Raw genomic sequence first — 16,713 nt, forward strand, 5'->3', positions numbered from 1 at the left:
TTTTTGAAAGACAACAGGGGAGAAAAAAATTAAGAGCCACTTCTATTAAAGATTCGAAAAAGGTTTATCATTTTCCCCTATTGCTAAAGAGATTATTGGAAAAGTGATATCGACATACAAGATGATGTTATTTTTTTAAGTCTATTGCTTTTTATTTGAAAGTTTACAGATACAAATAACTCCCTGAAACCTATACTATGAATTCAGTTATTCAGTAATAGGCTAAAAAGAAAATGAGTTAATACAAAAACTGAGTCTCTCTCTCTATATATATTTACTCATATACAATCATATATATACACTAATATATATGCATATATATGTATTTGTATATAAATGGATGCAGGTGAAATAAAGTCTATTCCTTTCCCTACATTCATATTTAATATTCAATTATTATTTAAATACTAGTATATTCTGAAATAGTTTTAGATTAGATAATTTATGCAATGCTAGGCTAATAGTAATTAATATTTATTTATTTATTCTCACCTGAGGATATGTTTTTATTGATTTTTAGAGAGAGGAAGGAGAGCGAGAGAAAAAATTGATATATGAGAGAAACCTCGATAGCTTGCTTCCACCCCTGTACTCACCTTGACTGGGATTAAACCAAAACCTAAGTACATGCCCAGATCAGGAATCAAACCTGAAACCTTTTGGTGTGCAGGATGACGCTCCAGTTGACTCAGCCACCCATCCAGGACACTAATGAATATTCACTGAATGAATATTGATAGTAAGAATATTTTTATTTCAACAAATCTAATTTTTTAAACTAAAAAAATCAAATAATCAATACTGTAAATGAAAATTACTTTCCTAAAATTCAAATTGGAAAAGTATTGTTTCTTGATTTTCTAAGATATGTAACTTGATTTCCAATATTTTAATTTTTTAGTTTATATCAAAACTTTATCACTAACACACTAGAGTCATTTTTTTGTTTTGTAACTATGCAGTTGACCCTTGAACAGCATGTGGGCTAAGACCATTAACCCCCATACAATAAAAAATCCCCATGTAACTTAAGTCCCCCGGAACTTAATTACTAATAGCCCTTGGTTGACTGGAAGCCTTACAGATAACATAAAGAGTTGGTTACCACATTTTGTATATCATATGCATTATATACTATATTCTTACAATAAACTAAGCTAGAGAAAAGAAAATGTTAAGAAAATTATGAGAACCACAATGTACACTTACAGTATTTATTTTTTTTTAAATCTGTGTATAACTGAACCAGCACAGTTGAAGTATTGTTCAAGTGTCAATGGTAACAAGAAGTGTCAATGGTAACAAAAAATGTTAACCAGAGGAAAAAAATTATACAAATATAACACATATGGATGACAATATGCAATTTCACTGAAGTTACACATGACAATCCTTTGTATAGGAAAATAATATACAAAACAATATATTAGGACAAAGATATAAGTGAAATATTAGGGTAGAAGTGCTTTAAATAATTTCTTTCTATAGTACTGAAATATAGATATTTGAAAAAACTATTTAAAACTCAGAGCCACTATTAGATTTCTGCCTGTATGAGCCTCAAGGATATTCCCAGGATCCAGTGTGTGTATGAGCTCCAGGAGCCTGATGGGGGCAGACAGGAGCACCTGTATAAACACTCCATAATTAAAATGTATTTCCCTAGACACCGTGTCTCCAACATCGACATGGGAAGGTGACAGTCTGAAAACTGAACTCTTCAGAGGTAACTGCAGAGAATATAGGCTGCCTTGAGCTAAAAGAGACTCTGTTCTGAGACAGTTGTAAGAAGGAAACGAGAGCAACAATATCCAATCTTTTTAATCATAGCATAGATAAACTAATTACTAATATTCTGTCACACCAAAAAATATATTATACCTTTTGCTGATCTGACAAAAAAACAATAGGCATAATTTGGCTCATTCACACCGGATGGCTATTGTTGTGTTGGCTGTTGTCATTTTTTAACTTGACAACCTAAGAAGTATTTAGTGCCCCTGACTAAATAGAACTACATGTTTTTAAAATGTTTGCAGCACACCAGTTGAAAATCACTATTCTAGAGCAGAGTTTCTCAGCCATGGCTCTGTTGACATGGGCTGGATAATTATTTGTTGCAGGGAGCAGTCTGGTGCATTGTGGGATATTAAACAGCATCCCTAGCCTCTACCCACCAGATACCAGTAGCACCCCACAAGGAGGAAACCAAAAATGTCCCCAGACATTACCCAAAGTTCCCTGGGAGGTTAGGGCAGAGGGATATTTAAAATAGTTAACATGCTTTACCTAAAGATTTTATTTCCGGCTCTCCTCTCTTATAGTTTGACTTAATATTTTCTTTTCATACATTTACTTTGTCACCTTTTAATAAATATTGTTATACTGGATCAACAAAAAGGAAATGCCTTTACTAATCTATGATTGATCTATGCCTCTAGGAAAGGTGCTTTTATCAGTAAATTTTCCTGCAATGTGATTTAAATTTTAGTTTTTCCTAATTATACTTCTACAAATGGGCAGAAGTTTTTAGTCTCTATTCATTATAGTAAAGTGAGAGAGAGAGAAAAAAAAAGCAAGGACTGGTGTGTGAAATTAACTTTCAGAGAATCCCTATCTAGAGAATTATCCTACTATGACTGGAAAAGTTAGCCTAACCATCAGAGCTCACATATAACAATTACCTCAATATCTCATCCTCTGAAAAATCTAACTTTACTTGCAAGAGTGAAAACCAGAGTGAAGAATTTAAAAGCATTCAAAATAAAAATTACAATTATCCATGCTAACTGAAATTCTGTAAATATGTTGACAGGAAGCTAGATATCACATCTTATTTTTCATTGCAGGACATACCAACAGTTAATAAAATATGGCTTTTGATAATATCTCTTCATTATTAGTTATAAAATATATTTCTTAATGTTTATTGAATGGGACTTCTAACAAAGCTTGTGATCTTTCTAGAGAATGTCATTAGTAGATTTTATGAAAACTTACATAGAAGACTACTTTACTCACCATCTCAGCACTCTTCTGTCTCACGAGACATTTTACAAAAGGAAGAAAGATAACTGGAAAAAAAACTCCCCCGATTTTAAAAACATTCTCAGCTGAAATAGGGTTATGCCCTTTACAACATTGTTCTTTCTTTTTTTGGCACAAAAATTTCTCTTCTGCAGTTCCTTGACAAACTGTTTATTTTCTAAGTACTTTTTTTTTCCCGAAATTAAGTGTTATTACCTTTTTTCTTGGATGAGTGCTAGACCAGAAGCTATGTGTTAATGGCACCCTGTCATTTTCTTCTACACTTTGTTAACTTACTAAACAAATCCAGAAACATTGAGAGATGAGACATAGTTCATTAATTATTGACATGAGGTGGAGAGTGCCATTGGTTTTCATGATGTTAATGTTTCTGAGAAATCATACCCAGGGACTTACTAGTAAAATGAAATTTATAAATTTATGCTGTTAATCTCAACCAATCCTGACTGAAGTTTCCAGTTTCATACTCCCTCTAATACTGCTTATAAAACTGCCTATCCTGCATGCATAACATATACTCAATAAACCATTATTCAAAGAAAGTCAATGATAGTGAGATGTCACAGTTTTTTTGTGATTAAAAAATGCTAAACATATCTGTGAAACTTAAAAATGTAACATATGGTTTCCTAAGAGTCGAGGGCAAAAGAGAGCACCAGAGTAGCACATCAGCTATATTTCAGTTACATGTAGGAAGGAGACATAGAGATTCCCCAGTGCAATCATATCTCTTTCAAGATTACCTCGGGGAATCAGCTAAAAGTGGTTATTTCCTACCCTAGATAATCTGACTGTGCAGGTGGCAACCTTGCTGTTTTTAATTATCATGCATGTTTGTTAGAGGCTATAAATATGCTTCCTGGCTCTACAGTTCTATGAAAGTCTATATATAAAACAGAGATAAGTCTTTGCTGGTGTAGCTCAGTGGACTGAGTGCTGGCTTGTGAACCGAAAGGTCACCAGTTCACTTCCCAGTCTGGGCATATGTCTGGGTTCTGGGTTGCAGGACAGATCCCCAGCTGGGGCATGTGCAAGAGGCAACCAATCTACATATCTCTCTCACACATTGGTGATTTTTTAAGTTAGTTTTACTTTTTATTTATTTTTTAAATCTATTGTATTTTTGCCATTACCATTTGGTCCTCTTATACCCTTCTCCCCCCAACAAGCACCACACTATTGTCCATGTCCATGAGTCCTTTTTCCTTTCTGCTCAATCCCTCCACCCCCTAACCCCTCCCACCACTAGCTGTCATTTGTTCTCCATTTATGAGTCTGTTTCTGTCTTGCTTGTTTAGTTTGTTCATTAGATTCCATGTATGAGTGAAATCATACGGTATTTGTCTTTTTCTGACTGGCTTATTTCATTTAGCATAATGTTCTCCAAGTCCATCCATACTATTGTAAAGGGTAACATTTTCTTTTTTATGGTCAAGTAGAATTCCATTGTGGAAATATCCCATAGTTATTTTATCTACTCATCTGCTCATTCTTTCACTCTTTCTCCCTTCCTTTCCTTCTCTCTAAAAATAAATAAGTAAAATCTTTAAAAAATAAAGAAAATAGAGACCAGTTCCACCTTGCCTCTCTGGATCTATGGTTAGAGCTGTGGTTTCCTTTTGTAGAAGTTTCTATATTTGATTAGTAGGTGATGATATTAGAATGCAGCAACATAATTCAGTTTTGTTCTTTGTTTGTTCAGGTCTCCACCAGCAGATGTAGCTGGTAATAAAAATACATTTCAGTCTTCATTAAGTTTAGTCTCTGAGAAAAAATTAAATTTATAAGACATCAGAGTGATAGTTTAAAAATGCAAAGACAATATGACAAAAATGAAATATTCTCTAAGGTGTTAATCCTTAATATGATACAACAATCAAAATGTTTTTAAGATTGTCTTTTGTCTATTTCATTTTACTTTCTCTTTTATTAAAATGTAGTTTTAATTGGGGTTCTAGCAAGTAGTATGGATAAAGAGTTGATATTAAATCAGTGTGGTTATTTCCGCACTGATTTAATATCAACTCACATCTTAATATTAATATTAATTTAATATTCCACACATCTCTATTTCCATCTGCCTTGAAATGAAAATAAATTATTACTGCCTATTTGTATCTTTTTGCCCTTTTTCATCTCTCCTAACACTCTGCCTGGTGGAGAGGAGTGGTGTGATGTGACGGTCCCAGCTTCTGTCGTCAGGCTAACACAGAAGATGCTTAATACTTATCGTGACATCAGACCAGTTGTTCATCCTCTATAAACCTCCCGTTTTCATCTACAGAGTATGGATAATAACAGTGCCTGCAACTTACAATTGCTATGGGTGCCAAATGAGATGAAGACACCATAAAATGAGAATTATAATTGTTGTTTTACTGTACACACCCAGCACCTACATGAGTCCCTGCCATATAACAGATACTACTCCATCCATATTTTGTCAAATGAATAAACGTACAAATGATACAGCAATTACTTTACTGCATTTGGAAAATTTATTTCCTGGATACATTATCGGAGAACAAAACATAACTACTGATAGACATTTAATTATCAACTGAGTACACTACTGGTGTAATAGATCTTCCCTAACCGCATTTGGCGACAATGATTGAGACCACACTCTTCCCTTTTTCTAGTTACCAAACTATGTTAGTTATTTAGTAGTAGTTACAATATTTTACTCTTTTTAGCCTATGATGTTCTTTCAAGTTAAACATCTACTTGTTCATGTGTTTTTGTTACCCAGTAGTAGTTTATTATTCCTTTAAACTTAATACATTTTAAGTCATTCTTAAATACTTGATAAAGCTGAAAGAAATAAATTCCTATGTAGCATGGTTGCTCATATAAAGACATTAAATATGCCTTTTTCATTCAGAGATTAGCAAGGGAAAACAAAAAATAATCAGAACATGTGGAAAAGCAATAAGTGTGCCTACATCTAATGCTCAGAAGTACTTAATATGTTAGCATCTCTTCTCCTCTATAGAAATCCACAACATAATGCTAGAAATCAATAAGATCACAGAGGTTCTCAAATTATGCTAAAATGCATTGGTTCCTTTTTTTAGGGTATTTTTAAATTGTTATTCTATTACAGTTGTCCCAGTTTTTCCCCCTTTGCCCAGTCCACGCCTGCTCCCACAGTCAATTCCCACACTGTTGTCCATGTTCATGGGTCCTTCATACATAGAAGGGACACGTCTAGTCCCTTCCCCTTCTTTTCACCATTATGCCCCTCCCCTCTGGCCACTGTCAGTCTGTTCCATGTTTCCATGTCTCTGGTTCAATTTGGCTTGTTAGTTTATATCATTCATTAGATTCCTCTTACAAGTGAGATCATATGGCAGTTGTCATCCACTGCCTGGCTTATTTCACTTAGCATAATGCTCTCCAGTTCCATCCATGCTGTCACAAAGGGCAGGAGCTCCTTCTGTCTTCTGCTGAATAGTATTCCATTGTGTAATTGTACCACCATTTTTTGATTCACTCATCTACTTATGGGCACTTAAAAATGTATTGTTTCTGAAATTAATGTATTTCACATCATTCATATTTATTATGATAATTATAATAATATTAAAAAGCAGTGTGATTATACCTAGAGAGTCTGGTAGTCTCTACTCATTCATGGTGGTTGGTACCCAGTGTTATATGGCATTATGTCCCAGGGCATAATACATTCTACTTAGTAAATATTTCCTTAATGATTGAACAAAAATAATGTGAGTCCATGCAAATCATGATTTCCTAGTAAAGTTGGGTTGACAAATAAAACTTTCAATCTAATATTCTGAATATTTTATCTATTTCTATTTTCTACTAAAATTAAATACAAAATTAAAACCTGACATGAGACTTCCCTAAGTGGATAAAATCATTTAAGCCTGTTAAATAAAATTTAATCAATCTCAATTAATAAACACAGGCAAAAGTTAGGTTATTTCTTGTAAATGCCTTGGATAACCATAAAAATGGTATGACATAATCACTTGTACCAATCCCTGCCATCTGGGAGTCCCCATTGTACGAGCCAGCCACTGCAGAGGGTGAGTGATGTCTGCATTCCCACTTTACACCACCCTGTAACTTCACGCCCCGAGCATCATATCAGTTTTAGAAATCTAAAGCTTCCAGTTCACAAACTGTTCTTCTATGTACAATGAACACTTTATAAATACTATTTATTGATTTGGTAATTTTAATTTTCCTATTTTTGGATTTTTGACATTTCTAATACATTAAAATTGCTGAGTAATGTCAGAAACTATATTTTTAAACTTAGAAAATTAATTATTGATATGTAGTGGGAATTAATATATTTTTATAGTATGTACTTTTAAAAACTCCACTGATAAAATTTAAAATTGTGACAGTAAAACATAGGCTGATAATATTTCTGGTATTTATAAATTTTCTTTTCATATTGAATGATATAAATATAAAAGGTATAAATATGACTACAATATTGAGAACACTATATATATTTATAAAACTTTGATTAATAGTCTCTTCTGACTTACATAGTTATTTTCTATATTCTAAATATGAATATGGAAAAAAACAGTCTAAATAAATAAGAACACTAATTGTGTGTGGGGGTAATTTATCTATGTGAAGAAACACACATATATAATCATATGTAGACTAAAGTAAATTATATTAATAGTTTTGGTAATGCTCACTACCACAGTAACATAATGAGTTTTGAGCTATTTATTTTACTTACAATGAAAATAGTTTGAATAAACAGTATAGTAAGAATCAGCAAATTAATTATGGATTAGAAGTAAATAGCACCAAAAATTTCGTATAACATTCAATAGTGGAAAAACAACAAGCAGAAAATGCACCTCAATTTACTTACAAACTAAAATATTAATAGACAAGTTTCTCACTGAATAGAAATATAAATTGTTATATTGTGGGAACTGAAGATGCTTATATTTTTATATCACAAAGGTTGAAAATATGATACATGATGTAAGAGATAATATAAGAAGGCTTTAACATTAAATTAGAGGGGAGAAAAACTTAACATGAAACCTTTTTGTTGATGCAAATTATCTATTGCTGGATAAAGCATAGCATATCATTTGGGAATAAGAAAGCCACTTTTGTTCACATTTAAAATATTATAGCTGTCACTTAAAAGCTCTAGAGATACAGAGGAAAAATGTGCTTGTAAGAAAGTAAAAGACTAAAAATGTTAGAAAAACATTGTCCATCTGAATTATTCTGACAAGTAGAATAATGACATTTAGGGGAAAAAGGAAAATAACACATAAGTAGCCCTGAAAAAATGTCCTATTATAGGTACAGATATGATTATTTTAAAATAGTTAAAACAACCTTGAATAGGACTATAGTAACATAGCAAATTCCAGGATAATCAGTTGATAGTCTGTTGATTGTAACCAGAAATGTTTCTAATAAAAATATAAATATTTAAAAGTCTAGTGGGTTGACTGAAACATATCTGGAGAATATGGAGTAAGTAATACATTTGTCATATATCAAAAATTAAGATATGCATTATGTACATATGCCATTTTAAGGAGGGGGTATACATTTAAAGGTTTATAAAGTTCGAATTGCACCTCTTCCCACGACCACATCAAAGTTACAACTAAATTATAGAACAACCATCATTGAGAACCACCTGAAGATGAGTGGGACAGAAATCCTATCACTAAGGAAATAGTGAAGAAGCCATTTAGAGACTGGTAGGAGTGGCAGAGACACAGAGCAGTCAACTCTCTCACCCATAGTGTGGCAATTAAGAATGGGAAGAGATAGCTCCACTGTATAGCTAGCTGCCCCCTGAGGAATGAGAGGTCCCAGCCCTGCACTAGGCACCCCAGGTTGGGGCACCATTGCTGAAAAGAGGAGTCCCCATAAGACCTGGCTGTGAAAACCAGTGGGGATTGCATCTGAGAGAGATGGCAGGCTGCTGGACACCTAGGTGCTGCTCTTAAGGGGGCTGCACACAGATGCATTCACTAACAAACTCCCTCGCTGTGAAATCAAGTGCAGGGGAAGCAACTCAAACAGCATCAGAAATTTATGGGGAGGAACTACATTGACTACCACTAGGGTGAGTGCTGGAGGGGGTGGGGGGGTCAGGCAGCTTTCTCCAGAGACCACAACAGTGCTGGCAGGCACCATTGTTCCTTTGTTGAGATCGCCTCCCACCCAGCTGGCAGAGTGCCAAATCTGTGCCCTGCATTAATTGGGCTAACACCATTCACCCCACCCTGGTGATTCCCTGAGACCTCCCAACACACACTTACACACCCTGCCCAAGCCTCTTCCAGCAGCTCCTTTACACAAGCGGCCTGCCTTGGCTAGTGCTACAGAATTTTTCAAAATCTCTCAAAGATTCACAAACCCCAAACAGGCAGTGGCTAGCCTCAGCATGTGCTACAGCTCTTGCTATGGGGCCCAAGCCCAGCACAAGTGGTATCAGGTCACAACTTGCATTGCAATACCCACTGGGTGGTCCCAAGTCTGGCATAAGCTGCATCCAGTCTTGGCATGGAACACAGCTTCATGGCACAAGTGGGGGCAGGCCTCACTTCACATAATGGTACCCACTGAAACATCCCAGGTACAGTGCTATCGGCAGCCAGCCTCAGTTTGCAGTACAGCCACCCACACACTCCTTTAAGCCTGGAACAATATGGAACCAACCACAGATCACTTTGTGATCTGAGAGATCAAGAGGCCCTGAGCCCACCACAAGAGGTAACTAACCTTGGCCTGCACCAGAACTCAGCAGCTCTAGAATCAATAGCCCGGTGACTATTTTCAGACCACACCCGAGCAGTGCTCAACCAGCTCCACAAATGACACACCCTAAGGGAGGACGCACTACCACCAGAGCCCCAATAAAGTGACTTCCACTCCAGGTGGTCAGCCCCAAAGCAACAACACTTGACTTACGGCAGGTTCTCACAGCCAATCAGCCTGAGAGTGAACTCTATGAACTGACATGCCAGGAGAAACCAAAGCCCAACTACAACAGAAAGGCACACACAGCTTTCAAAAGGGGCACTTCTGAAGCACCCAGCTCAGTGACCAGGAGGCCGGTGCCACTGGGCCCTCACAGGACACCTATATAAAGCACTTTGCAAAGACTGTGAGATGAAGCAGATCTACCTAACACATACTGTTTATGTTCAATATATTGGTTATGAGGATGCTCAAAAACCTAGGGGAAGAATAAATATACTCAATGAGAACTCAACAAAAAGGTAGAAAACATAAAGAACTAGTCAGAAATAAAGAATATAAAAACTGAAAGAACACATTAGAGAGAATCAACAGTAATTAGATAGAATAGAGGGTTAAATCAGTGTTCTGAAAGACAAGGTAGTAGAAAACACTCAATCAGAACAACAAAAAGAAAGAAAAATTCTTTTAAATGAGAATAGTTGCCCTCACTGGTGATACTCAGTGGACTGAGTGCTGGCCTGTGAACTGAAAGGTCGCTGGTTCAATTCCCAGGGAGGGCACATGCCTGGGTTACAGGCCAGGTCCCCATTTGGGGGTGTGAGAGAGACAACAGGTCAATGTTTCTCTCCCTCTCATTCTTCCTCTCTTTTCCACACTCTAAAAATAAATCAATGAAATATTTAAGAAAAACAAAAAATGAGAATAGCCCTGGCTGGTGTGACTCAGTGGACTGAGTGCCAGCGTGCAAACCGAAAGGCTTTGGCTTGATTTCTAGTCAGGGCACATGTCTGGGTTGCAGGGCAGGTCCTCAGCTGGGAGTGTGTGAGAGAGAAAACAGATTGATGTATCTTTTGCAAAATATTCAAAGTGGCACAAAGCAAAGTCCTACAACCAAGATTACTTATTTTGAAGAAGAGACAAAGAGTTTACCAGGCAAGAGAAAGCTGAAGGAGTCTACCACCAATTAAGTAGTATATAAGAAATATTAAAGTGACTTACTTAAGAAGAAAACATCAAAAAATAGGAAGGAGAACATTCTTTATTAGAGCAGTAAATCAACCAACTATAAAGCTAGTACAAAGGTTAATAGACAAAAGTAGAAATATCACATGCAATTACAACAATAAGTTAAGGGATACACACACACAAAAGAAGTGAAAATATGACAAAAACATAAACATAGAGTTGTACACCAAATTGTAGTTACTATAGAATGTGTTCAAACTTAGCAATCATCAACTTAAATAGACTAGTATAAATGTAGTTTGGTAATGTAAATCACAAACCAAAAATACAAAAGATATATAAGAAATGAAGAGAAAGGAATCAAACACAAAACTGTAGAATGTTATCCACATGCAAGAGAGAAAGAGAATTAAAAAACAAAACAAAAATAACCAAAAAATTAATAAAATGGTAATGATTACATACCTAGCAAAAATTACTTTAAACTTAAATAGACTAAATGCTCCAATCAAAATACATAAGGTGAAATTCCAACCGAGATGGAGGTGTAGGTAGAAATCTTTTGTCGCCTCGCACAAACAAAAGGAGGATAACAACCAATCTAAAATCAAAAAAACAACTAGAAGCACCAGAAATTCAAACTGCATGGAACTCCGAAAACCAAGGATTAATGAAAAAATCAGAACAACCAGACTAGTAAAATGAATGGGCCATGTGGGCCGACTCAGAAAAACTGCTGCCAGGCAGGCTGGGTGGGTGGGGCTGGCTGAATCTGGGACTCAGAGTGGTCCATGGATTATGGTGGTTGCCCCGGAGGGAGAAACTCTCAGTCTCACACACAAGAGTCCGAGCGTCCGTTGGAAAGTGGGGCTAGATACAGCAGGTGAGCTGCATTGTTCTCTCTCTAACCCCTCCCCCACAGGCAGCACCCCCGTACAAGTTAACTAGTGTACCAAGACAAAGAAATATGGCCCAAATGAAAGAACAGAGCAAAGCCTCAGAAAGAGACCTAAGCAACGAGGAGATAGCCAACTTCTCCGATGGAGAATTTAAAGCCCTGGTAATCAAAATGCTGACAGAACTGATTGAGCTTTCTTGCAAAATGAAAAAAACAAATGAAGGATACTCAAAATGAAATAAAGCAAAATATTCAGGGAACCAACTGTGACAGGAAGGAAACCAAGAGTCAAAGCAACGATATGGAACAAAAGGAAAACATAAACATTCAACCAGAACAAAATGAAGAAACAAGAATTCAAAAAAGTGAAGAGAGTCTTACAAACCTGGAATGTTCCAGTATCTGAATCATAAGGGTGCCAGAAGGGGAAAAACAACAGTAAGAAACTGAAACCTTATTTGAACAAATAATGAAGGAAAACTTCTCTAATCTCACAAAGGAAATACACTTCCAGGAAGTCCAGGAAGCCCAGAGAGTCCCCAAAAAGGACCCAAAGAAGAACACACCAAGGTACATCATCATTAAGTTACACAAGATTAAAGATGAGAAAATCCTAAAAGCAGCAAGAGAAAAGGAGCCAGTTGCCTACAAAGGAGTTCCCATAAGGCTATCAGCTGATTTCTCCAAAGAAACCTTATAGGCAAGAAGGGGCTGGAAAGAAGTACTCAAAGTCCTGAAAGGCAAGGACCTACATCCAAGATTACTCTATCCAGCAAAGCTATCATTTAGAATGCAGGGCAGATAAAGTGCTTCCCAGATAAGGTCAAGTTAAAGGGGTTCACCATCACCAAGCCCTTACTATATAAAACATTAAAGGGACTTATCTAAGAAAAAAGAAGATAAAAAATATGAACAATACAATGACAACAAACTAATAACTATTACTAAATTAACCTAAAAGAAAAGAAAAAGAACAAAAATGAAAACTAAGCAAACAGCCAGAACAGGAGCAGAATCAGAAATGCACATTACAACAGAGGGAATTCAGTGGGGAGGGGGAAGGGAGGAATGGGGGAAAAGGTACAGGGTAGAAGAAGCATAATTAGTAGGCATAAAATAGATGGGGAGAGATCAAAAATGGTATAGGAAACAGAGGACTGAAAGGACTTATATGTACAACCCATGGACATAAACTAAGGAGGGGGGAATGTGGGAGGGTTCAGGGTGCAGGGTGGAGGGGGGATAAAGGGGGAAAACTGTAATAGCATAATCAATAAAAAGTATTTAAAATACAAGAAACAAAAAAACAATATAAAAAGAAAGAAGTAAAATTGCCATTATTTGCAGATGATATAAAACTATATAGAGAGTATCCTAAAGATTCCAAAAATATATTAGAACTGATTAATTAATTCAGTAAAGTAGCAAGGTAGAAAATTAATAATCAGAAAATGGCTGCATTTTTATACACCAATATTGAACTGTCAGGAAGACTTTAAAATTAAGAAAACAATCCCATTTACAATTGCATCAAAAAGAATAAAATATCTAGGAATAAATTTAACTTATACTCAGTAAACTATAAGATATCAAAGGAAAAAGTATTAAGGTAAATACAAAGAAATGGAAGCATAAACTGTGCTCATGGATAACAATAATTAACATTGTTGAAATGTCTGTACTGAGCAAAGCAATCTACAAATTCAGTGCAACCCCTACCAAAATACCAATGACATTTTTCACAAAACTAGAAAACATAATCACAAAATTTATACGGAACTACAAGACCCCAAATAGTAAAGCAATTTTGAGAAAGAAGAACAAAGTTGAGGGTTAACTACCTTATGTCAAACTATAATATAAAGCTGTAGTAATCAAAATCGCATATGGGCCTGGCTGGTGTGGTTCAGTGGATTGAGCACTGGCCTGTGGACCAAAAAGTTGCTGGTTCAATTCCTAATCAGGGCACATGCCTGGGTTGTGGCCCAGGTCCCCAGTTGGGGATACTTGAGAGGGAACCACACATTGATGTTTCTCTCCCTCTCTTCCCCTCTCTCTAATAATAAATTTAAAAAAAAATTTAAAAGCATATGGTCCTAGCATAAAAATAGACACACAGATCAATGGAACAGAATAGAGAGTTCAGAAATAAATCTATGCCTACATGGCCAATTAATATATGACAAATAAGGCAATATGCCACAAAGGAAGGACATTTTCTTCAATAAATGATGGTGGGAAACTGGACAGATGCAAAACAAAACAAAACAAAACAAAACAAATAACAACAAAACCCAAAAAACCTAGACGACTTTCTTAAACCATATACAAGAATACATTCAAAATGAATTAAATACTTAAGTGTAAGATCTGAAACCATAAAACTCCTCGAAAAAAATATAGGCAGAAAACTCTTGGACCTAACTCAGCAATAGTTTCTGTATGTGTCTCCAAGAACAAGGGTAACAGAAAAATAAACAAATAGGACTATACCAAACTAGTAAGTGTACAACATAGGAAACCATCACAAAAAGAAAAAAAGTGTACTGAATGTCAGAATATTTTCACCAATGGTGCATCCAGTAAGTGTTAATATATATAATATATTAACTCTCTCTCTCTCTCTCTATATATATATATATATTCACCAGTGGTGAATATATATAAGATTTTCACCAGTGGTGCATCCAGTAAGTGTTAATATATATAATATATTATACAAAATATAATATATAATATATAAAGAACCCATACAATTCAACATAAAAAAAAAAACAAAAAAATGCTGATTAAAAAATGGGGAGGTGACCTGAACAGACATTTCTCCAAAGAGGACTTACAGATGGCCAAAAGACATGTGAAAGATCACTAATCATCAGGGAAATGCAAATTGAAACCACAATGAGATATCACTTCACACCTGTGAGTGTGGCTATCATCAATAAATCAATAAACAATTGTTAGTGAGGACAGGGAGAAAAGGGAACTCTCAGGCACTGTTGATGGTGTTTAAATTGGCGTAGCCACTGTGAAAAATGGTATGGAGATTTCTCAAAAAATTAAACATGGAACTCAGCAATTCTACTTTTGGGTATTTATATAAAAAATCCAAAACCCTAATTTCAAAGGATATATGCACCTATGTGTTCTTTGCAGCGTGATTTACAATAGCCACTGTATGGAGGCAACATCCATTGAAGAAGGTAATGTAGGACATAAATACAACACAATATTACTCAGCCATTAGAAAAATGAAATCTTGTCATTTGTGACACCATAGATAGACCCAAGTATATTATGCTAAGTAAAACAAGTCAGACATAAAAAGACAAATACTGCATGATTTCACTTACATGTGGAATCTAAAAAACAATGTAAGCAAAGAAAACAAACAAACTCATAAATACAGAGAATGAAGTGATGATTACGAGACGGGAGGGGGATGGGGGTATCAGTGAAAAGGTGAAGGAATTAAGAAGTGCCCATTGCCAGTTATAAAGACAGAGCCAGGGATATAGAAGACAGCACAGGGAATTTAGTCAGTAATACTGTAATGACTATGCATGGTGTTGGATGTGTAGACTTAGCAGGGTGGTCACTTCGTAAGCCAGAAATGTCTAAGCATTATATCATACTCCTGAAACTAATATACATTGCATGTCAATGGTAATTAAAAGTTTTAAAAATTAATTAATTAATTAAACAAAATAAATCCTGGCTCTGTCATGTACCAGCTGTTTGAATTTGTGAGGACTGAAGTAGAGCATACCTCCGAAGCTCCAGGAACAATGTCCGGCATGGAGTAAGTGACCAATAAATTTTATTTCCATTATATAAAATATACTGAATTAGGATTTTGTAAATAACTTAAATGGAATTAAAGGATTTTTATGTCAGAATATTTACCAAATAATTATTTTTCATATCTTAGTTAAAACCAGATTAATTTAGAGACCAAAAAGATACAATTGTAGCGATTGGTGCCATTTGCCCATTTCTTGTGGTTTTCCCACTTCTAGGCATGTGGTTGGTTAGTTTCTCCCTGGCCCCTTGGCATTTGTTAGCTGTGACCATTTGACTGACTGACTTTCTTTGGCCAATGAAATAGGAGTAGAAGTGTAACGTACCACTTCTGGGGGAAAATGTAAGACCCAATGTATTTACAGCCTGTCACTCTCTCTTTGCCTGGAGAAGCCCGGGAATGTGTTAGTGATGGGCAGAAAATATGAAACTTGGTTTCTTCTTCGCATGAATAGTCTAAGACAGAATACCTAGTTCCATGAGTTAGGGGATTGATGTGAGGAAAGATACTGAGACTAGAGGGTAGACGTAACAATCTGTGTGGAGCGGCAGAAAACAGGTAAATCGGGCTGCCAACACTAGACTTAGTTTTTCTTGTATGTGTTTTATGGAACTTTTCTACTGTACATCTAATATATTAACCAAGTAGAACAAAATGAAATATAAAATAACAGAGATTCTTTAACATAAATAAACCTACATCCAAAATGTCTTAAGGCCAGGCATTTTATATTCAACAAATATACAGTTATGCATGCAGTATAATTGAAATAAGAAAACATAAAAATAGAATATATTCTATTTTAACTAGCCAAATGGAGTATATTTGTATAATGGCAAATGAAAACAATATATTATATATATTTATAATTTTAAATATTACATAGTTTTAAATATTATCAATTTATTATTTTTTAAAAAGATAACATTTAAAGAACTGGCTCTTCTCCTATGTAGTGTAGTATATACATCCAGAAAAATCTTTCCACAGTTGAATTACAACATTCTTGACCTTTAAAAACTGCAATTCCAGAAAT

The 16,713-nt window shown here is 35.3% G+C and overlaps 1 protein-coding gene across 2 annotated transcripts in view; it reads right to left on the reverse strand.

Annotated features, from left to right (window-relative positions):
• The window catches only part of CCSER1 (coiled-coil serine rich protein 1), a 1,267,039-nt gene that overhangs the window by 548,325 nt on the left and 702,001 nt on the right, over nucleotides 1-16,713 (reverse strand). The window lies entirely within an intron of this gene.

The sequence above is a fragment of the Phyllostomus discolor genome, chromosome 1 (assembly GCF_004126475.2).
Source record: "Phyllostomus discolor isolate MPI-MPIP mPhyDis1 chromosome 1, mPhyDis1.pri.v3, whole genome shotgun sequence".
Lineage (NCBI taxonomy): Eukaryota > Metazoa > Chordata > Mammalia > Chiroptera > Phyllostomidae > Phyllostomus > Phyllostomus discolor.